Source organism: Bombina bombina, chromosome 4 (assembly GCF_027579735.1).
Source record: "Bombina bombina isolate aBomBom1 chromosome 4, aBomBom1.pri, whole genome shotgun sequence".
Classification (NCBI taxonomy): Eukaryota; Metazoa; Chordata; class Amphibia; order Anura; family Bombinatoridae; genus Bombina; species Bombina bombina.
This window is the reverse complement of record NC_069502.1, coordinates 340,391,836-340,414,516: the sequence shown is the minus strand read 5'-3', so window position 1 is coordinate 340,414,516 and position 22,681 is coordinate 340,391,836. Positions and strand designations below refer to the sequence as shown.

The following is a 22,681-nucleotide window of genomic DNA, read 5'->3' as shown; positions in this document are numbered from 1 at the left end:
TCACATAACTTCGAGGCACAAAAAAAACCAAATTATGCTTACCTGATAATTGCCTTTTCTTCTGATGGAAACATTCCACAGCTGCATTCATTACTTTTGGGAAATAAGAACCTGGCCACCAGGAGGAGGCAAAGACAACCCAGCCAAAGGCTTAAATACTCCTCCCACTCCCCTCATCCCTCAGTCATTCTGCCAAAGAAAAAGGAACAGTAGAAGAAATATCAGGGTGAAAGGTGCCAGAAGAATAATAAGGACGCCCCACATAAAATGACGGGTGGGGAGCGGTGGACTCTTTCCATCAGAAGAAAAAGAAATGATCAGGTAAGCATAATTTATGTTTTTCTTCTTAAATGGAAAGAGTCCACAGCTGCATTCATTAATTTTGGGAAAACAATACCCAAGCTATAGAGGACACTGAATGCCAGGACGAGAGGGTACAATAGGCAGCCCATACTGAGGGCACCAGGCCTGAACCTCTAACCAATAAAAAATCCCGCTTTGTCCGGGAAAACTTTTTCAAAAGAAAAGCCCCAGAGACACTGACTCGCAGCCAGTCCAGAGCCAAATTAGAGACCGCAAACGGACTCAACTGAGCCAACAGTCCACTAAGAGACAACGTCGCCCAACAGACGGTCCCCCACCACTCACTCCTCACAAATGAAGGGTAAAACCGCCGAAAACCCCAAAGGGAACAAGGCAAAGGAGGACCAAGGAAACCGAAAAGTCCCTCAATGCAAAAAAACAGCACCTCCAAGAGTGGGCCCAGTAATCAGAGACCCAAAAGAACACAAACAGAAAAGGAGGCCACGCCTATAGCAGGCAAAACCCGGGATAATACCGGACACGGAGACCGAAAGGACATCTCTCCAACATCCTGCAAGTATGAAACACAACTAAAGAGGCAAAGTCCTCCCAGTATGTGCCCATAGAATACCCAATTATTCGACCATGAAAGAGCATGTAATAGACCCAGGCGAAACCCCAAGTTTGAGAACACAGAGGGAGCTAAAACATGAATGTTCTTGTGACGTGCGACTAATCCCGCTTAAGGGACTCAAGGCATTGCCCCTCTTATCAACCTCAAAAGGAAAAAGGCTGAGTAGACCTTGCCAGGGATCAAACTTGCAACCCTCGGTTTGTTACAGTGCAGAGTAGCCACAGTGCATTAGTACACTGAGCTAGCTGTGCAGCTAGCTGCAAGGAAGAAGAAGCAGTCATCAAGAAACAGACCGCACAAAACAGCCCCCGACAGAGGGCACGCTCCAGGCAACCTAAGCCGCCAGATCTACTCACAGGTCCCTAAAAAAGGGAACACAAAGTCTTCATCGAGGCCCGCTGAGAAGGAGAATTACCCTCAGAACCCAAAGGAAGAGGAAACCGTCTACTATCAAAGGAGCAAGGGAAAACCCAACTCCTAACAGACTGAGTTATCAGAATAGACACAACAAGCTCACACATCCCAAAGGATACCATGACCCATAAGACCACACAGGCATCCTGACCTGCAGACCCAGCTGGGTCACCAATACAAAGGAAAAAAGATCCCGAAACTGGTACAGGATGAGCGTAAAGATAGCAAAGCCATCCCCCCAGAGTACAAGTACAACCCAACTCTGAAAACAGGCAAGGCAATAGACCCAAGGATCTATCAAAACAAGGCCCCACAGTCTGACATAGAACCAGCAAGATTCCAGATGGAACCAAGTCCACCTTCCACTTCCCGACCAGGAGAAGCCCCTAGTAAGGATTTTGTCTCCCAAGAAGCGAATATCCCTTAAAGAAAAAGGGAAGAGGCCAGAAGGACAATAACTGTCCTCAAGGCCCGAAGCCACCGGCTAAACGGGAAGAAAAAATCCCAGCAAATGTCCTAGAAAGGACCCCCAAACAAGTAGTTCGCCCAACAGAGGCAAAGCCAACCCATTCGCCTGTAGAGCAGAGAATCCACGGGTACACTGGCAAACTAACAGGGGAATGCACCCTAAGGCGCACCAGAAAACCAGAATCCAGCGCCAGCAGCTGGATAGGAACCCACCATTCTTGAGGCGCAAGCCACCCAGCTAACCCCAGATGACATGGGTTACTCTGTGGCAAGGAGTAATAAATACTCCGATAGACCGGGCCAACCCTGATCTGATCAGGTAGATGGAGCAAGGACATAGCCCCAGTTCCCACCACCGTGGAACATCCCGACCAGCCCTGAGATAAAAACAACCCAAAACTGGGACAGGAGCGAAGCCCCCGATAGAGGAAGATTCAGAAAGAAAAAACAGGTCCGGGTACCTAATAGTTCAGGCAACTATATCCTAGAAATAAACACCCCGACTGGCCAAAAAGCCAGACAAAAGGAATGGAGCATATTCAGAAAATCTGGACAGCGCAGAGAACTCGAAAGCTCCAACCAAATGAAGGAACCACCCCTAGATAAAGTCCAACTCTCCAAGGAGCAAGGCTAGAAGTCAATGAAGAGACTTCACAAGGTCACAGGACAACAGAAGGGATACCTCGAATATCCCAAAACCCTACTAGCAGGGCTAATCTCCCTATCACCTCCACACAGGCAGAGGACACCGGGAGAGAAAAGGTGCTAAACTTTCCCAGCTCCGGGAAAACCCGAGCTAAACAAGTCCCCACCGGGATCAACCAACATCCGGAACACAGATCCCCAAAAGGAGATCTAACCCACCCGGGACAATGGAAGAAGACCCAAGGTTTCCTAACTCAGACAGACCTTACACGGCCTAGAGTAAGAGCCATATATAGATACACTAGAAACAGCTGACACACACACCTTAAAGGTGCCAAAAGCTGCAATAGGTTTCAAAATACCAAATCTTCTGCAAGCTGGACAGCTATCCATACAAGCTGTTGGATCAAGCCCCATAGGACCATCCAGGAGCCTAAAACCTGAAGGCCAAACCACTCAACCAGTGGCAATGGGGCACTACGCCCGCCAGCCCACCCACCACGTGGAGGAGGAACTGTAGGTTCTGATGAAATCAGATGTCAGATAAAGTGATTGAAGGCTATAAGGACTGCAACAATCCTTTCCCACCTCGAGAACCCACAGGTCCTCTCAAATGCTTAGTTGAACATAAAAAACTTTAAATTGAGCACTCAGCGCTACTACCGATCCAGCAGAAACAGCGCCAAGTGTCTGAACAGCCACAAAACCAAACGAACTCGACAGGAACAGCCAGTACTCAGGGTCCTAACTGGCAAGCTGCATACATTCTCCCACATAGGGGAAAAAAGGAAAACATACATTATTAAACATAGGACTAGCATGTCCAAACAACTTCCAAAGAAGTATCAAAGAGTATCGATCCAAGATGGTTCCTGAAGGAAGCAAGCACAAATAAAAGACATCCCATCGGAACAAAATAAAATATAAGGCAACCCAAAGGTTAACGCCCAAAAGACACAGGCCCGCTAAAAGCAAAGCCCTCATTATCTAGAGTATATATGCAAACAAGAAAGGCTCAGGGATAATTATCCGGCATTGATGAAAACAGCCACAAAAATCTGTTTTAAAGAAAATGTTAGGTATCCCTAAAATGGTTTACAAATAGCTTAATTATTGATTGATATAATGTTTTTATCAGCCATCATTTGCAATTTGCAAAATTATTAAATAATGGGAGGTACAATAAATAAACAAATAGTCATACAGACTAAAACAGTGGGAATATAGAGATTACATACAAATGCATGAGAGGGTTGTTAGACACCTTTGCCTCTAGTCTCACTCAGTTATATGCCCATATCTGACCTCTGTAGCATATCATCCATGTGCCAAAAGCAGGTCCAGTATTTTTAAATATATTTTACTGGACATTCAGCTGAAATACCGGACTGTACAGTTAAATAATGGAAACCAGGCAATGCTATGTGCAAGTCACATTAGGAAATTATTAGAAGATTGGATGTATTTGTAGGCCTGCTGAATTATTCACAGAGATGAAGAGATGCAGTAATCGCCTATTCAACATAGGGCCTGGGCGCAACGTTTATTTTTTGGGCCCCCAAAAGGTAACTAAATAGTTAGCAATTGTAAAAATATACATGCTACTCTGTATGATTTTAAGGATGGACACCTGCAACCTGCACTAAAAAAAAGGTTCCCCTGCATTAGGATTGTACACATTCTGCACACGCCTATTGTATAGTTAGACTGGCTGCTATGGGCCCCCAGCACTTGGGCCCTGGTGTCACGGCACCTACTGCACCAATGGTAGTTCAGCCCCTGAAGAGATGTTTAAACCCAATTTTTTTCTTTCATGATTAAGATAGAGCATGCAATTTTAAGCAACTTTCTAAATTACTCCTACTATCAATTTTTCTTTGGTCTCTTGCTATCTTTATTTGAAAAAGTAGGAATGAAAGCTAAGGAGCCGGACCAGCACTTGTGATTGGTGGCTACATTTAGCCCCCCAATAAGCAAGAGCAACCCAGGTTCTGAACCAAAAATGGGCCGGCTCTTAAGCTTTACATTCTTGCTTTTGAAATAAAGATACCAAGAGAACGAAGAAAATTGATAATAGGAGTAAATTAGAAAGTTGATTAAAATGAATTGCTCTATCTGAATCATGAAGGTTTTATTTTGACTTTACAGTCATTTTAAGTTTGGTTTAGAATTTTGAATTTGGTCTTAAAAGCAATAAGAAGCCAGTGAAGGCTCTGATAAGGAGAAGCATTAAATAACAAGGACTGACAAAGAGACCTATCAGAAGATAACAAGTGGGTGAAGAGGACGAGTCCGGAAGATGCCTTCAGACCAGACCAAACTAAACAAAGTGCTGGAAATCTACAGAGAAGTAGGCTAGAGGGGAGAGGGTTGCAGTCATCATTAAGTGAATGAATAGTTGTGTCTTGTGTTAAACCTTTTGCACTGCTCCTCAGAAGAGGCATAATGTGTCAGACAAGTAAATGTGAGGTATGAGGGAAAGAGCGGCATCAAATGTGATATTAATGCAGCAGATATAGAATTCCAGCCTGATTGTACAGTAACCACTGATAACAGATGTGTTAGAATTTCAGAGAAAAACTTGCCCAAAGCACCAGAGAGTTTTTAGCATTTTTGCAATCATCCCGTTTAAACAGAAATAGAGCCTTTGTTTTTTCTTTATCCTATGAAAACAATTTATATATTTAAAGAAGACAACCCAATGTCTTAATCTAGGCACGTTTTGGTTTACTTCATGCCATCAAATAACATCAATTAAAAAACAACAAAAAAAAAAACCCTCGTTAACTTGGTTTTCTCACTGAAATGATTTATACACAATTACTGCAGTCATAAGAAAAATGGTTGTAAAAGCTTCTCTGGGTCCCCTTTGTACAGAAACAGCAGACATGCATGGATTAACCATTGGTTTTTGGCAAATAGAAGGCTGCCAATTGCAGCGGCACACCACAATTTTTACATTTCTGGCAGTGAAGCAGTTAATCACCTTGTAAGGTTAGTTTTTGCTGCAGTGACCATCCCCTGATCCCTACCTGATCCCCCCCAAGCTGCACTCTTCCCTCCTTCCCCCCGCTGGTCATCACCATTTTCGGTACTGGCAGAAAGTCTGTTTTTTTTTTTAATAAAATATTATTTATTAATTTTTGTAGTGTAGGGGTCTCTTCTCACCCTCCCACTTCCTTGATCCCTCCCACTGTCCACTGCCATGATCGTTACTAGATTAAAAAAAAAATGTATTCAATATAATTATTCATTTATATATTTTGCTGTAGTGTAGGGCCCCATCCATCCCTCTCCCTTCATAACTTTTCAGAAGTGTAGGGAACCCTGCCCCTCCCTCCCCCCTCCTTTACTGGGCCGCCCACCGCTCCCATTCTGCACCAACCGAAGATCATTACAGAGTGGCACAGAGACGCACTCTCCAATGATTGGCGATCTGACTTTAAGGAAACATTATCAGTGCTCCCTTACCATGTGAAGTCTCAGCTATCAAAGCTGACAGCAGGGACCACAACATGCACCTCTGATTTGGAAGTAGGTACTATATCAACACAGCAGACTGGGAAAAGTAATGTGTGACGTAGTACCTATGTCCAATTTGCCCAAGTGATTAAACAGCATTTATAGTAAAGGCTTATTCTTAAATAGCAGTCCTCAGTCCACACACACAATCATTTATCGCTATGCTCATATTAAAGGGACATAAAACACAAAAATGTTTTTTCATGATTAAGATAGAGCATGCAATTTTAAATATATAATTCCAGTTTACTTCAATGTTCTAATTTTCTTTGTTGTCTTGGTTTCCTTTGTTGAAAAGGATACCTAGGTAGGCCCAAAAGCAGCAATGCACTACTGGGAGCAAGCTGCTGATTCGTGGAAGCACATCTATGCCTCTTGTCATATATCATATAAGCCTCACCTAATGTGTTCATCTAGCACCCAGTAGCGCATTATTGGAAAGTTGCTTAAAATTGTATGCTCTATCTGAATCATGAAAGAAAACATTTGGGTTGTATATCCCTTTAATAAATGTACCAGTTACCCCATGAGAGTATATATGTGTAAGCCAGCTAAACCAAAGCAAGGTAATCAAAGGCTGCATGTTTGCAACAATGTATAACATTTTTACAAACATTGTTGCAAAAACAACTTCCCTATAGTGCTCAAGTCACTCCTGAGCATATCTAGCTATGCTCTTCAGTTAATAAAGGTTACCAAGAGAACAAAACACATTTGATAATGGAAGAAAATTGCAAAGTGTTTTAAAATTGCATGCTTGAATAATAAAACTTTGTTGTAATGTCCCTTTAATCATTGTATTGCAAAAAGATCTTTTACTAAATAAAAGTTTTATCTTATTTATTTTTCTTTGACCAATAAGGGACATGTCATCCAATCATTATTCAGCATGTAGGATTGGTATGATTCTAATTAAAAAAACAGAATCTATGCTTACCTGATAAATTTCTTTCTCTTGCGATGTATCGAGTCCACGGATTCATCCAATACTTGTGGGATAATCTCCTTCCCAACAGGAAGTGGCAAAGAGAGCACCCACAGCAGAGCTGTCTATATAGCTCCTCCCCTAACCCCACCCCCCAGTCATTCGACCGAAGGCTAGGAAGAAAAAGGAGAAACTATAGGGTGCAGAGGTGACTGAAGTTTTAATAAAATATACTACCTATCTTAAATAGACAGGGCGGGCCATGGACTCGATACATCGCAAGAGAAAGAAATTGATCAGTTAAGCATAAATTATGTTTTCTCTTGCAAGATGTATCAAGTCCACAGATTCATCCTATACTTGTGGGATACCAAAACCAAAGCTTTAGGACACGGATGAAGGGAGGGACAAGACAGGTACCTAAACGGAAGGCACCACTGCTTGCAGAACCTCTCTCCCAAAAATAGCCTCCGAAGAAGCAAAAGTATCAAATTTGTAAAATTTGGAAAAAGTATGAAGCGAAGACCAAGTCGCCGCCTTACAAATCTGTTCAACAGAGGCCTCATTTTTAAAAGCCCATGTGAAAGCCACCGCTCTAGTAGAGTGAGCAGTAATCCTTTCAGGAGGCTGCTGGACAGCAGTCTCATAAGCCAAACGGATGATGCTTTTCAGCCAAAAAGAAAGAGAGGTTGCCGTAGCCTTTTGACCTCTCCACTTTCCAGAATAGACAACAAACAATGAAGATGTTTGATGGAAATCTTTAGTTGCTTGTAAGTGGAACTTTAACCTCTTAAGGACATATGACGGAATTTTTCCATCATAAAACAATTGAGCAAAATGAAAGCTGTGTCCTTAAAGGGTTAAAGCACGAACCACATCTAGGTTGTGTAACAAACGTTCCTTCTTGGAAGAAGGATTAGGACACAGAGAAGGAACAACAATTTCCTGATTGATATTCCTATTAGAAATAACCTTAGGAAGAAATCCAGGTTTGGTACGCAAAACCACCTTATCAGCATGGAAAACAAGATAAGGTGAGTCACACTGTAAAGCAGATAACTCAGAAACTCTTCAAGCCGAAGAGATAGCTACTAAAAACAAAACTTTCCAAGATAAGAGCTTAATATCTATGGAATGCATAGGTTCAAATGGAACCCCTTGAAGAACTTTAAGAACCAAATTTAAACTCCATGGTGGAGCAACAGGTTTAAACACAGGCTTGATTCTAACTAAAGCCTGACAAAACGCCTGTATGTCTGGAACATCTGCCAGACGCTTGTGTAAAAGGATAGACAAAGCAGATATTTGTCCCTTTAAGGAACTGGCTGATAATCCCTTCTCCAATCCTTCTTAGAGAAAGGATAATAGCCTAGGAATCCTGATCTTACTCCATGAGTAACCCTTGGAATCACACCAGTAAAGATACTTACGCCATATCTTATGATAGATTTTTCTGGTGACAGGCTTTCGAGCCTGACTCAAGGTATCAATGACCGATTCAGAGAAACCACGCTTAGCTAAAATCAAGCGTTCAATCTCCAAGCAGTCAGACGCAGAGAAAGTAGGTTTGGATGCTTGAATGGACCTTGAATCAGAAGGTCCTGTCTCAGCGGCAGAGTCCATGGTGGGACGGATGACATGTCCACCAGGTCTGCATACCAAGTCCTGCGTGGCCACGCAGGTGCTATCAAAATCACTGAAGCTCTCTCCTGCTTGATTCTGGTAATCAGACGAGGAAGGAGAGGGAATGGTGGAAACACATAGGCCAGGTTGAAGGACCAGGGCACTGCTAGAGCATCTATCAGCACAGCCTGGGGATCCCTTGACCTGTACTCGTAACAAGGAAGCTTGGCGTTCTGACGAGACGCCATCAGATCCAATTCTGGTGTGCCCCATTGTTGAATCAGTTGGGCAAACACTTATGGATGGAGCTCCCACTCCCCCGGATGAAAAGTCTGACGACTTAGGAAATCCGCCTCCCAGTTCTCTACCCCTGGGATATGGATTGCTGAAAGATGGCAAGAGTGAGTCTCTGCCCATCGGATTATTTTGGAAACCTCTATCATCGCTAGAGAACTCCTTGTTCCCCCTTGATGATTGATATAAGCTACAGTCGTGATGTTGTCTGACTGAAATCTGATGAATCTGGCCGCAGCCAGTTGAGGCCACGCCTGAAGCGCATTGAATATCGCAATCAGTTCCAGAATGTTTATCGGGAGGAGAGTCTCCTCCTGAGACCATAACCCCTGTGCTTTCAGGGAGTTCCAGACTGCACCCCAGCCCAGTAGGCTGGCATCTGTCGTAACTATGACCCACTCTGGTCTGCGGAAACACATTCCCCGAGACAGGTGAACCTGTGACAACCACCAGAGAAGAGAATCTCTGGTCTCCTGATCCAGATCTATCTGAGGAGATAAATCTGCATAATCCCCATTCCACTGTTCAAGCATGCATAGTTGTAGTGGTCTGAGGTGTAGGCGAGCAAACGGAACTATGTCCATTGCCGCTACCATTAGTCCGATTACCTCCATACACTGAGCCACTGACGGCCAAGGAACAGAATGAAGGGCTCGGCAGGTGGTTACGAGTTTTAATTTCCTGACCTCCGTCAGAAATATTTTAATTTCTACCGAAGGAAACTCTTGTGAGAGGGAAGAGAGAACTCTTTGATATGTTCACCTTCCACCCATGAGATCTCAGAAAAGCCAACACGATGTCCGTGTGAGACTTGGCTAGTTGGAAAGTTGACGCTTGAATTAAGATGTCGTCTAGATAAGGCGCCACTGCTATGCCCTGCGGCCTTAGAACCGCCAGAAGGGACCCTAGCACTTTTGTGAAAATTCTGGGAGCCGTGGCCAACCCCAAGGGAAGGGCCACAAACTGGTAATGTCTGTCCAGAAAGGCAAACCTGAGAAATCGGTGATGATCTCTGAATAGGGATGTGCAGATACGCATCCTTTAAGTCCACGGTGGTCATATATTGACCCTCCTGGATCAGTGGCAGAATAGTCAGAATAGTCTCCATCTTGAAAGACAGGACTCTGAGGAATTTGTTTAGGATCTTGAGATCCAAGATTGGTCTGAAAGTTCCTTCTTTTTTGGGAACCACAAACAGGTTGGAGTAAAACCCTTGCCCCTGTTCCACTCTTGGAACTGGGTGAATTACTCCCATGGTATGTAGGTCTTCTACACAGCGTAAGAACGCCTCTCTTTTTGTCTGGTTTGCAGACAATTCAGAAATGTGAAATCTCCCCCTTGGGGGGGAATCTTTGAAGTCCAGAAGATATCCCTGGGAAACAATTTCTAAAGCCCAGAAATCGTGAACATCTCTTGCCTGAGCGAAGAGAGAGAGTCTGCCCCCTACTAGATCCGGTCCCAGATCGGGGGCTACCCCTTCATGCTGTCTTGGAGGCAGCTGCAGGCTTCTTGGCCTGTTTACCCTTGTTCCAAGCCTGGTTAGGTCTCCAGACTGACTTGGATTGAGCAAAATTTCCCTCTTGCTTTGCAGCAGGGGAAGCTGAAGTGGGACCACTCTTGAGGTTTCGAAAAGAACGAAAATTATTCTGTTTGGTCCTTATCTTATTTGTTTTATCCTGAGGGAGGGTATGGCCTTTCCCTCCAGTGATGTCTGAAATAATTTCCTTCAGTTCAGGCCCGAATAGGGTCTTTCCTTTGAAAGGGATGGTCAAAAGCTTTGATTTTGATGACACATCAGTTGACCAGGACTTAAGCCATAACGCTCTATGCGCTAAAATGGCACAACCTGAATTTTTGCCGCTAATTTTGCCAGTTGAAAAGCAGCATCTGTAATGAAAGAATTAGCCAGCTTAAGAGCCTTAATTCTATCCAGAATATCATCTAATGGGGTCTCCTCCTGAAGAGCCTCTTCCAGAGCCTCGAACCAAAAAGCAGCTGCAGTAGTTACAGGAACAATGCATGCAATAGGTTGGAGAAGAAAACCTTGATGAACAAATATTTTCTTTAGGAGACCCTCTAATTTTTTATCCATAGGATCTTTGAAAGCACAAGTGTCTTCAATAGGTATAGTTGTACGATTAGCTAGTGTAGAAATAGCTCCCTCCACCTTAGGGACCGTCTGCCACGAGTCCCGCATGGTGTCAGATATGGGAAACATTTTCTTAAAAGTAGGAGGGGGAGCGAACGGAATACCTGGTCTATCCCACTCCTTAGAAACAATATCCGCAATCCTCTTAGGGACCGGAAAAACATCAGTGTAAACAGGAACCTCTAAGTATTTGTCTATTTTACACAATTTCCCTGGAACCATAATAGGGTCACAATCATCCAGAGTCGCCAATACCTCCCTGAGCAACAAGCGGAGGTGTTCTAGCTTGAATTTAAAGGCCGTCATATCAGAGTCTGTCTGAGGGAGCGTCTTTCCTGAATCAGAAATCTCTCCCTCAGACATCAAATCCCGTACCCCTAATTCAGAACATTGAGGGTATATCGGATATGGCTACTAAAGCGTCAGAAAGCTCAGCATTTGTTCTTAACCCAGAGCTATCACGCTTCCCTTGCAACCCAGGCAGTTTAGATAAAACCTCTGTGAGGGTAGAATTCATAACTGCTGCCATGTCTTTTAAAGTAAATGAAGTAGACGCACTAGAGGTACTTGGCGTCACTTGTGCAGGCGTTACTGGTTGTGACACTTGGGGAGAACTAGATGGCATAACCTCATTTCTTTCTGTCTGAGAATCCTCTAGTGCTACATTTTTAAGTGCTACAATATGCTCTTTAAAATTTATAGACATATCAGTACAAGTGGGACACATTCTAAGAGGGGGTTCCACAATGGCTTCTAAACATATTGAACAAGGAGTTTCCTTGATGTAAGACATGTTTAACAGGCTAGTAATGAGACAAGCAAGCTTGGAAAACACTTTATTCAATGTAAAATCAACAATTTCAAAAAAACGGTACTGTGCTTTTAAGAGGAAAATACACAGTCAGCACCTTGCCACAGCTCTGCTGTGGCGCCTACCTGCCCTTAGGGGTTAAATCTGAGGGAATAAGGCTTCGTTTTGGCCCCAAAATCAAGTCAGGACCCTCCTGTGTTGCAGCTTGCTGTCCAGTAATGAAAAACAACTGCGCATCTAAGGCGCAAAATTAGGCCCCACCCACCTCTTACTCAATGTCTGGGGGGCCTTAAAGTAACACCTCGTGTTTAAAACAGCCATGTGGGATGTAAAAACCTCAAACTAAGCCAAATGAACCCTCTAAATAAAAGTACCAAAAACGTTTTACCATAGTTTTCAATAAAAACGTTTGCTCTTGTCAACCAGAAAGTAACTTAGCCCTTATGCAAGCTTGTAATACTACAATAAGTCTCTGATTACAGCTTACCCTTCCCCTCATGGGGATACTGTCAGCCTTTTCTTGAAATATCACAGTCTTTCTAGAAAAAAAATGACTGAACATACCTCAGTGCAGCTTAGCATGCAAACCGTTCCTCAACTGAAGTTTCCTGTACTCCTCAGCCACTGTGGGAACAGCAGTGGATCTTAGTCACAAATGCTAAGATCATCATCCTCCAGGAAGAAATAGAAGAAATAGCTTGAGAGTAAATAGTACACACCGGTACCATTTAAAATAAACTCTTGCTTGAAGAAAATAAAAACTAACATTTCGTCACCACAATCACTTTACCCTTCCTTATTGCTTAGAGCCGGCAAAGAGAATGACTGGGGGGTGGAGTTAGGGGAGGAGCTATATAGACAGCTCTGCTGTGGGTGCTCTCTTTGCCACTTCCTGTTGGGAAGGAGAATATTCCCCAAGTATTGGATGAATCCGTGAAATAAATAAATACATTTTTTACATTTAAATTACGGAAAAAGCAGGCAAAATTATTGAACGTGGCTGCAATGTTTATCAACTATGCATAGTTTAACATTTTATGGTGAACTAAATTTCAGTTTCATGTCCCTTTAATAAAGCTTTAAGGCTCTTATCATAATGCAACACTATTAAAAGTACAACTCTCTTGTTCAGACTATTCAATATAATTTTCCTTTTGTTAGATAAATAACTGACAATCTAGCTACATTTTGGCAGGTTTGTGAAAATTAATTAACATAATGCCTTATTAATACATTGCAATATCTGTGTGTATGCTTTTACTTTGAAGATGAAATACGGATTCCTTAAAACCAGTTTAACAATGTCAGACTAAACAAGTTTGCTAAATAGATCTGTCGCAATACTACAAAAAGAAAATGGCTGAGAGATTCTCTGCCATTACAGGACCAAAGCCTTTATAGAAGCGTGTTGTCAGCCAGGATGTATCAGATGGAATAAATATACACCATGGTGTCTTCAAACAAATTCAAATGATATGAAAATGGCTCCTGTCACTCTTCTGCCAACATAATTCTTTGGAGAGCTATGAAAATCATTGCCATTAGAGAGCTGGGGGGGGGGGGGGGGAGGGTTTATAGAATAATGACTAGAACACAGGAATTACTAGACAAGCAAGTTGAACATCATTTTGTTGGATTTCAAATGTTATTGGACAAAACACAGCTAATATAGAAAACAAAGTGTAAAAGTTGGAAATGTTTTTCTAGACCAGTTGTTTTCATATTTCCCTGGAGTTAAATGTTAAAAACATACACTAGCTATTGCTAGACAGCTAGTGTCTTGTTTCAATAATGCAGATGCATTGTCTTATCTGTCTATATCCAAACAAAAAGGACATTCTGATGGAAAAATAGCGTTGTGTTTAACCTTAGCAAAATTTGTTGTGGGGTTAACCCTAGCAAATGGGTTAAAGGGACATTATGGAGCACAATTCACACGCGCTTCATTAGAACATGTCATTTTTAGCACCAGCCGCTGCACAGGTTCCTGGGTGGTACTTAAAAAATCTGTTTAACCCTTAGGGAGACAGGGAGGTGAGGGGAATTATGAGCATAAGTGTTAGGTGGGCAAAGCAGAGGCATGAGGTGCAGGACTGAGTGTGTTGTGGACAAGGTAGGAGGAGTCGGTGTGTACCATGGGTGGAACTGAAGCTGTCCATAGATACCAGTACCTTCCCTGAATAGAGGCCATGCAGTAGGGACAGCAGTCCTGATTGGTTACCAGGCATGTTCTACTTGCCAGCTACAATACTTGTGGCTCTTAAAGGGACATGAAACCCAACCTTTTTCTTTCATTATTCAGATACAGAAAACTAATTTAAACAACTTTTCAATTTAATTTTATTTTCCAAGTTGCTTCATTCTTTTGGTATCCTATGTTGAAGTATAAGCAATGCACTACTGGTAACTAGCTGAATGAAGTGTGTAAGCCAATAAAATGAGACATAAATGTGCAGCCACCAATCAGCAGCTCTTGAGTCTACCTAGGTATCCCTTTCAACAAAGGATATCAAGAGAACGAAACAAATAATATAATAGAAGTGAATTGGAAAGTTGTGTAAAATCACATGATCTATCTGAACCATGAAAGAACATTTTTGGGTTTTATGTCACTTTAGGGAGTTCTCTACCTAGGTGTTTAACCCCCTGAAGAATCAGTAATACAAAAATGAATTGCTCTACTGGAATAAAGATAAAACGAAGACTGAAAAAAATGATTTTATATATATATATATATATATAATCTACAAAAAGGAAACTGTAAATCTAAGTCTGCATAATGCTTTCTTCTTAAGATAAACATCCACAATGTTAACCTGGTTCCATCTCTTGTCTCCTCAGGGGAGTTACTAGTACCATAATGACATGGTACTAACTTCACCTATTCAGTGTGTCCTCACATATTCATTATGAAGTATTTGTAGATGTATAGCAAATATCATGCATTTACCAGACACTCTTAGTATTTAAGGTTAGCTAAATCACTCTAAAACATATCTTTGCAAATAAGCAGCATTTTGAACAAAAAAAAATAACTTTTATACTACAGTTATTGTATGATTGGGCATGGTGATAACAGAGTTTAGGTTTTTAACTTGGAAATTCCTGGCTTCAGTAGGCACTAAAAGGGATTTTAAACATTAAATAAATGCTAGATAGAATGATGCATTAAAAGCAAAGCTTAGTCTGAGAATTATATACAGATTCATTTTTTTAGTTACATTATCTCTTTAAAAATGGGAAAAAATAAGTCAAGTGTTAGTTTCCAAAAAGCAATGGGCACTCTCCATGTTGTAACCTAGGTTTCCTTCTCTGCTGAGGCTAATTAGTGGCAGTTATACAACAGATCATAAGCAGCCAGTAACTGTGTGGAATATAGCAGTGTTAAAGGGATATGAAACACAATTTTTTTCTTTCATGATTTTAAGCAATTTTCTAATTTAATCCTATTATCAAATTTTCGTTGTTTTCTTGGTATATTTATTTGAAAAAGCAGGAATGTAAGAGTAGAAGCCGGCCCATTTTTGCTTCAGCACCTGGTTATCGCTTGCTGATTGGCTAAATGTATTACATTCCTGCTTTTTCAAATAAAGATACCAAGAGAACAAAGACAAATTGATAAAAGGATTAAATTAGAAATTTGCTTAAAATTGCATGCTCTATCTGAATCATGAAAGACAAAATTTTGGGTTTCATATCCCTTTAAGTCTTGAGTCTCCATTTCTACTTTTAACAGGGATTGAAACCACACAGTTTTCAGAATTAAATTACATGGAAAAGGGACAAAATACATAATCAAAGTATATTGCAACGTTTTACTAAATACAATTAAAATTTTCTATTAAAATCTCAAAGTGTTTAATGTCCACTTAATAGAAATTCTAAAAACTAATTCCCATTTATTAATAAATATTTAAATAAAACAATAATAAAAAGAAACCTTGCTAAGTAGGATGCAGTCTTTCTCCACCTGTGTTTGCATCCAGTGGCTTGGAGCTAGCTTTACTATATGAACACTGTGAATACCACAAAGACCAGGAATTTCCCTACATACACAGAAGATTATAATATCTCTGAAATGTGAATTTTCCTTTAAGAATAAAACTCTTCTTAAAGCCCCAGCTGCATCAGTTTTACATGATGAATGTACTTTATTCAGGTTGTAACACAATTAGCTGGAGTACCAGAGATCCAAACAGAAAAGGATAAATTCAAAAGCATTCATACCAGTGTGTCCTTATTGCATGTGGCAGGTTATGCTCCTTTTGGCAGTTGACAACAGAATTCACATGACAGCTTGTCAGCAAACTTGAAAAATTCCACAGTGAAGCTGGTATAAGGAATGAGCGAGACTTTTATCTGCCATTTTAAAAACGTCAAAGATGGCTAGATCAAGCACGAATCATGTAAACGTTAGGCATTTCCTTGCGCATGCATTAAATTGGAAACCACAAAACATTTAAAAATGGATGCAGAAAGAGTAAAGATATTTTATTTGACATCTATGCCTTAGGGTGTTTTAATTTAGATTACTGGAGAAAAAAAAAAAGACAGCTGCCTCTCTCTTGTCAGAAACGTAGCAGGTAGAAAAATAAAACCTGCCTGCTGCTTAATATTAGCTAGCATTACAATTCACATACACAATCCAGGAAACGAGCACTGTGACTGAAGTAACTCAAATGAGAAAACTGGTTATGTCTTTTTCACACCTATTGTATTTTTGTGTTTCTTTAAAGAACTGCAGTAACATGCACTCAATAAACCTTATTTGTGGTTAAAAAATACATTTCCAGGATGATTAATGTAAGATATATAAAGTTGTTAAATGGATATGGAAGTAATGCATTAACTTTAAGGCGTTTGAATTTCAGCAATTTTCATTTAAATGTGTTATTTTCTTAAAGCTGCATTTATATATTTTATTCCATTTTAATGAAAAGTTGATTCTTTTGTAGTAGCTTGTTCTGCCCCCAAAAATATTTTTTCCTTTTATATTGGAGGCCAGGTCAATACAGCCAGGGGACTAAATTGCATGAGCCACTGCCCACTGGTTCTGCAAGCACAGAACGCCTTGGTGAAATACCTATGACTTGAATGATTGGTCATGCATAATAGCGATTCAGTTAGCCCCTTGAAAACAAGCAGACCTGGAGAATGAATAAACACCGACTAATGGTTTTGGGCAACATGGCCTCTAAATGTTTGTACGTATCCAACCTCCAAAAAGCAACAATTTGTTGGGTACCAAGTCCTACAAAAGAGGTAACTTTTCATTAATAAGTAATGTGTTTGCAACTTCATTTTACATTTGTTAACATGATAAACTTGATGCAATGAAGCGGATACATAAAGTTACATACATCACATACATTTTCTCATGAGATATTTATAATATAGTAATTACTTTATAAAGTTCAGAAAGATATTTTCACTTCCTTTCTAACATTCATATTTTTTTAAAGGGATATGAAACTCAAAAATGTTCTTTTTTGATTCAGACAGAGCATACTATTTATTAAAAAAAAAGTTTCCAGTTTATTTCTATTATCAAATTTCTTTGTTCCTATGATATTCGGTGTAGAAAAGATAGCTAGGTAGGCACCTGGAGCCCTACATGGTAGGAAATAGTGCTGTCAGCTAGGGCTCTTGCAAATGGTTAACATTCTTGCAATATAGTCCTGCCCTATAGAACTCCAGAAATGGGTTGTCTCCTAAGCATACATCCCTGCTTTTCAACAAAAGATACAAAAAGAAATAGCAACCAAAAAAAAAAAAACTTTCCAGGATAAAATCTTAATATCCAAAGAATGCATAGGCTCAAACGGAGCCTGTTGAAGAACTCTAAGAACCAAATTAAGACTCCAAGGAGGAGTAGCAAACTTAAACATATGCCGGATTCTAACCAGGGCCTGACAAAAAGACTGAACAACCTGGCAACCTATCATGGCCAAGGAACTCCGAGTTCCTCCCTGATGATTGATGTAAGCCACCGACGTGATGGTGTCTGACTGAAACCTGATAAACTGGGCTGAAGCTAACTGAGGCCAAGTCAAAAGAGCATTGAAGATTGCCCTCAGCTCTAGGATATTTATGGGAAGAACCGACTCCTCCTGAGTCCACAGACCCTGAGCCTACAGCTCCCCATCCCAGCAGACTGGCATCCATGGTCACAATCACCCAGGTAGGTCTGCGAAAACAGGTTCCCTGGGAGAGAAGATCCTGAGACAACCACCACGGAAGAGAATCTCTTCTCTCTTGATCTAGAACAATCTTTGGAGACAGATCCGCATAATCCCCATTCCATTAAATGAGCATGCATAACTGCAGAGGCCTGAGATGGAACCAAGCAAACGGAATGATGTCCATGACTGACACCATCAGACCATACACTGGGCCACTGACCGTCGAAGAGAGGACTGAAGAACAAGACATGAATTGAAGAACTTTGTTCTTCTTGCTTCTGTCAGAAAAATCTTCATTTCTAGAGAATCTATAATGGTTCAAAAGAATACCACCCTTGTAGCTGGAATCACAAACTGAAAATGTTGGTCCAGAAACGCAAACCTCAGAAACCTGTAATGGTCCCTGTGGCTGGGAATATGCAGATACGCATCCTTTAAATCTACAGTGGTCATGAACTGACCCTCCTGAACCAAAGGAAGAATGGAATGAATAGTTTCCATCTTGAAGGACGGAACTCTGAGAAACTGGTTTACGCTCTTGAGATCTAAAATAGGTCTGAATGTTCCCTCCTTTTTGGAAACGACAAACAGATTGGAATAGAATCCCAGACCCTGCTCCTGAACTGGAATAGGAACTATCACTCCCATGTCGAAAAGATCCTGAACACAACGTAAGAACGCCTCTCTTTTTTCATCTGGTCTACAGATAACCTGGAGAGAAGAAACCTGCCCCTGGGAGGAAAAGTCTTGAACTCTAGCTTGTATCCCTGGGACACTATATCTACTGCCCAGGGACCCGGGACATCCCGAACCCAAGCTTGCGTGAAAAATGAAAGTCTGCCCCCCACAAGATCCACTCTTGGATCAGTGGCAGACCCTTCATGCTGACTTTGAGTCGGCAACAGGCTTCTTAGATTGAATCCCCTTGCTCCAGTACTGATTGGACTTCCAAGAGGGCTTAGACTGTTCCTGCTTGGAGGAGGAAGAGGAAGACTTACCAGAGAAGTTACGAAAGGAACGAAAATTACTCTGACGACCCTTCTGTTTATTTCTCTTATCCTGAGGGAGAGAATGATCCTTTCCTCCCGTAATATCAGAAATAAAACTGGCCCAAACAAGGTCTTACCCTTGTAAGGAATGGACAAAAGCTTAGATTTAGAAGAAACATCCGCAGACCAGGACTTCAAACATAAGGCTCTGCGCGCCAATACAGCAAAACCAGAAATCTTTGCTCCCAACTTGATGACCTGTAAGGAAGCATCCGCAATAAAGGAATTGGCTAACTTCAGAGCTTTGATCCTATTCCGAATCTCCTCAAGAGGAGTATCCTGCTGAATAGAATCAGACAACGAATCAAACCAATATGCTGCCACACTAGTGACGGTAGCAATACACACCGCAGGCTGCCATTGAAACCCCTGGTGAACATACATCCTTTTAAGTAATGCCTCCAACGTCTTATCCATAGGATCTTTAAAAGAACAGCTGTCCTCAATAGGAATAGTGGTTCTCTTAGCCAAGGTGGAAATTGCTCCCTCCACCTTGGGAACCATTTGCCAAGATTCCTTGAAAGAATCAGCAATTGGAAACATCTTCCTAAAAATTGGAGAAGGGGAAAAAAGAATCCCAGGTTTCTCCCACTCCCGAGAAATAATCTCAGAAACACGATCTGGAACAGTAAATACTTCCACCGCGGAAGGAACGTCAAAAAACTTATTAAGCTTACTAGACTTCTTAGGAGTAACTATGACCGTCACGTCAGAGTCATCCAAGGTGTCCAAAACCTCCTTAAGCAACAAACCGAGGTGCTCTAGCTTAAACCTGAAGGAAACAACCTCACAATCAGAAGAAGGAATTACACTGTCAGAATCTGAGATTTTACCCTCAGACGATACAGAAGTATCTTCCTCCTCAGACCTATGGGAAGAAACATTCGACATAACTGCTGAATAAGAAACCTTATACTTCCTTTAACACTTCCTCTGCAACATAGGAAAAGCGGACAAAGCTTCAGATACTGCCGAAGATATATGGGTAGCCATATCCTGCAAAGAAAAACCAACCTGAGAGGAAACGCAGGGCACTGCATTAGAAGAGGATAAGGATTAGGACGTTTGAGGAGAAAGCTGCGGTATAGCTTGAGCAGGAGACCCCTGAACAACATCCGCCTTAGATAATGATGACTCAGAATCAAAGAGTCTATCCCTGTTATGCAGTGTTCTCTCAATACACGAGGGAAAAAAAGGGATAGGTGGTTCCACATTTGCATTAAAACATAAAGAGCAAGTAACAGTTTGCAGGGCCTCTTGGTCCATCTTTCCCCACAATGAATAAAATAAACAATAAAAATGACTTTACTCAGTTAAATGCTTCAGAAAAAATGTCCCCAAAAGTTACTGTCTCTTTAAACTAAAAAGTAACGCTAAAATGTAATGCAAAAAAACTCTCTAAATGTACCGTAAGACCTTAACAAGCACCTCTACACCTCAGCAAGCTTTGCTGAGATGCCTACCTGACCTCCTGAAGACTGGACAAAAACAGAAGCAAATCGATCTGGACTCAACCTCTCTGACAACCACTCTCACAGAACGTCAGAGAAAAAGCCGACAGACATCACACTTCCGTTACAAGGAAGCGACTGAAAGGAAAAGCACGCAAAACAAAATCGTGCAAAACAAAATTGCGCCAAACAAGCCCTGTTCATCGTGGGCGTACCTACACAACCTTCTGGCCGGTATGACAGTCATCTGTCGCAGCACTCAAATAAAAAAACCAAACCCCTCTGGGAGCTGTACCAAGGAGATGATAACTATCACTCCCATATAAAACCAGATAAATAAATAATCCACTAACAGTGCCCCACGAACTGCCATATAAAAAACCTGCACACCAGCAGGAATAAAATCTCAACAAAATAAACTATATAAGTGCCAAACTTTCTGCTCACGTTCCAGAAAATAAAAATAGCACTTACCTCTATGACAATCTGCCTGGCAGCAGGGCAGCTCACAAGGTTTAAAAGGCATTATCCCTCACATGGACCTGTGGAAAAAAGAAAAGACTGAGTAAACCTACTCAGGCTTACAAAGATGGGCAGCAACAAACTACTTGGGAGGCACAGTGGGGATTATACCCCACAAGTTCCCAAATGCTTAAAAGCCACCACTGCTCTACTGAAGAGACTGACATGGACTATGGCTAGACCCCAGAAAAAGACCAAAGCAAACCAGCTCTGCTTTAAAAAATAACAAACTCTTGATTGAAGAATCAGACACCTAACTTTACCCCTCCTTGCAACTGATACAAGCAAAGAGAATTACTGGGGGTTGTGGATAGGGGAGTGGTATTTAACAGCTTTGCTGTGGTGCTCTTTGACTCCTCCTTCTGTTCAGGAGAGATATTCCCAACAGTAATTATGATGATCCGTGGACTCACTGTGTCATTAAAAAGAAATGCAGATAGATCTTTTTTTTTTAAAACTTAGTGACTATGTTTATGGAGACACAATATAAGCATAGAAGTTTCAAGAATGGTTAACTTTACATTCACTTTAATAATAAGAAAGAAGAAATGTGCAATGTAAAAAAACAGGAAAGAGCTGAGATATGGACTGGCTAATAAATCCTTATCTAAGCTGTCCTAAGGAATTGTAAAATACAAGGAACTCGAACAGAATGACATGAAAATCCCCTATCAGAACACCAGTATAAATATATCTTCCATATCTTGTGAAAGAACTTCCTGGTGAAAGGCTTGTGAGCCTAAAACACAGTCCCTATAACGGAGACGGAAAACCCTTTCTTTTCCATTTCTTTTTTTATTAGTGTTCCCTCTCCAAGCAGTAAATCTTAGGGACTGAATATTCAATAAAGGAAATAACCCCTGAAAGTAGGACTGGCAGAAGAGGCCAATGTCATGAAGAGGCCCTGGACATCTGGACAAGATCAGCATACCACATCCTCAGAAGACAAGCGGGAGCTATTAATATTGCCAAGATTTGCTCCTGCTTGATCCGAAGAATGTTGCCTTTGTTAAAGCACAATTGGAGGACAAGGATAAACCAATTAACAAGACCAAGGCATTGCTATTGCAGCTATTAACTCCACTTGAGGATCTCTCAAACTCATCTGTGAAACTTGTAATATAGACGAGATGCCATTGATCTATCTCTGAAAAAAAATCAACAATATATGAACTGGTCAACTGGTCAAAAATGAAGATGTGACAACACAAATAGTTTGGCTCCCAGTGGTTGACTCGGGGATTGCGAAAAGAAAAACCAAGTCAGAAGAGCCCTGGAGATCACACAGATTGGCATCCGTTTTAATTATTTCTCAAGATGGACAAGAATTTACCATTCTCTGAAACTGTAATGTCTACGAAAAGAGAGATTTCCTGATTATCTGAGCTTAGAGAATTGTTAAAGACAGATTGGAATGGTCTCCAATCCACTGGCATAGCATGCAAAAGTTATTATAGACTTAAGTGTCATTCTGCAAAAGAAATGGTGTCTGATGTCGCCACCATTAGGCCCACAAGCTCCATACACAGGAGTTAACAAAACCTGGGACAGGTGCTGTAACCAGAGACAAGCTGATTTAAACTTTAGATTGCATTGGTCAGAGAACCACCTCATATAAACAGAGTCTATGATTACTCCAAGCAAAAAAGCTCTTGTGTAAGGGAACAATTAACTTTTGATCACATTTAT

The 22,681-nt window shown here is 41.2% G+C and overlaps 1 protein-coding gene across 1 annotated transcript in view; it reads right to left on the bottom strand.

Moving 5' to 3' along the window:
* The window catches only part of RSRC1 (arginine and serine rich coiled-coil 1), a 1,121,477-nt gene that overhangs the window by 379,902 nt on the left and 718,894 nt on the right, over nucleotides 1–22,681 (bottom strand). The window lies entirely within an intron of this gene.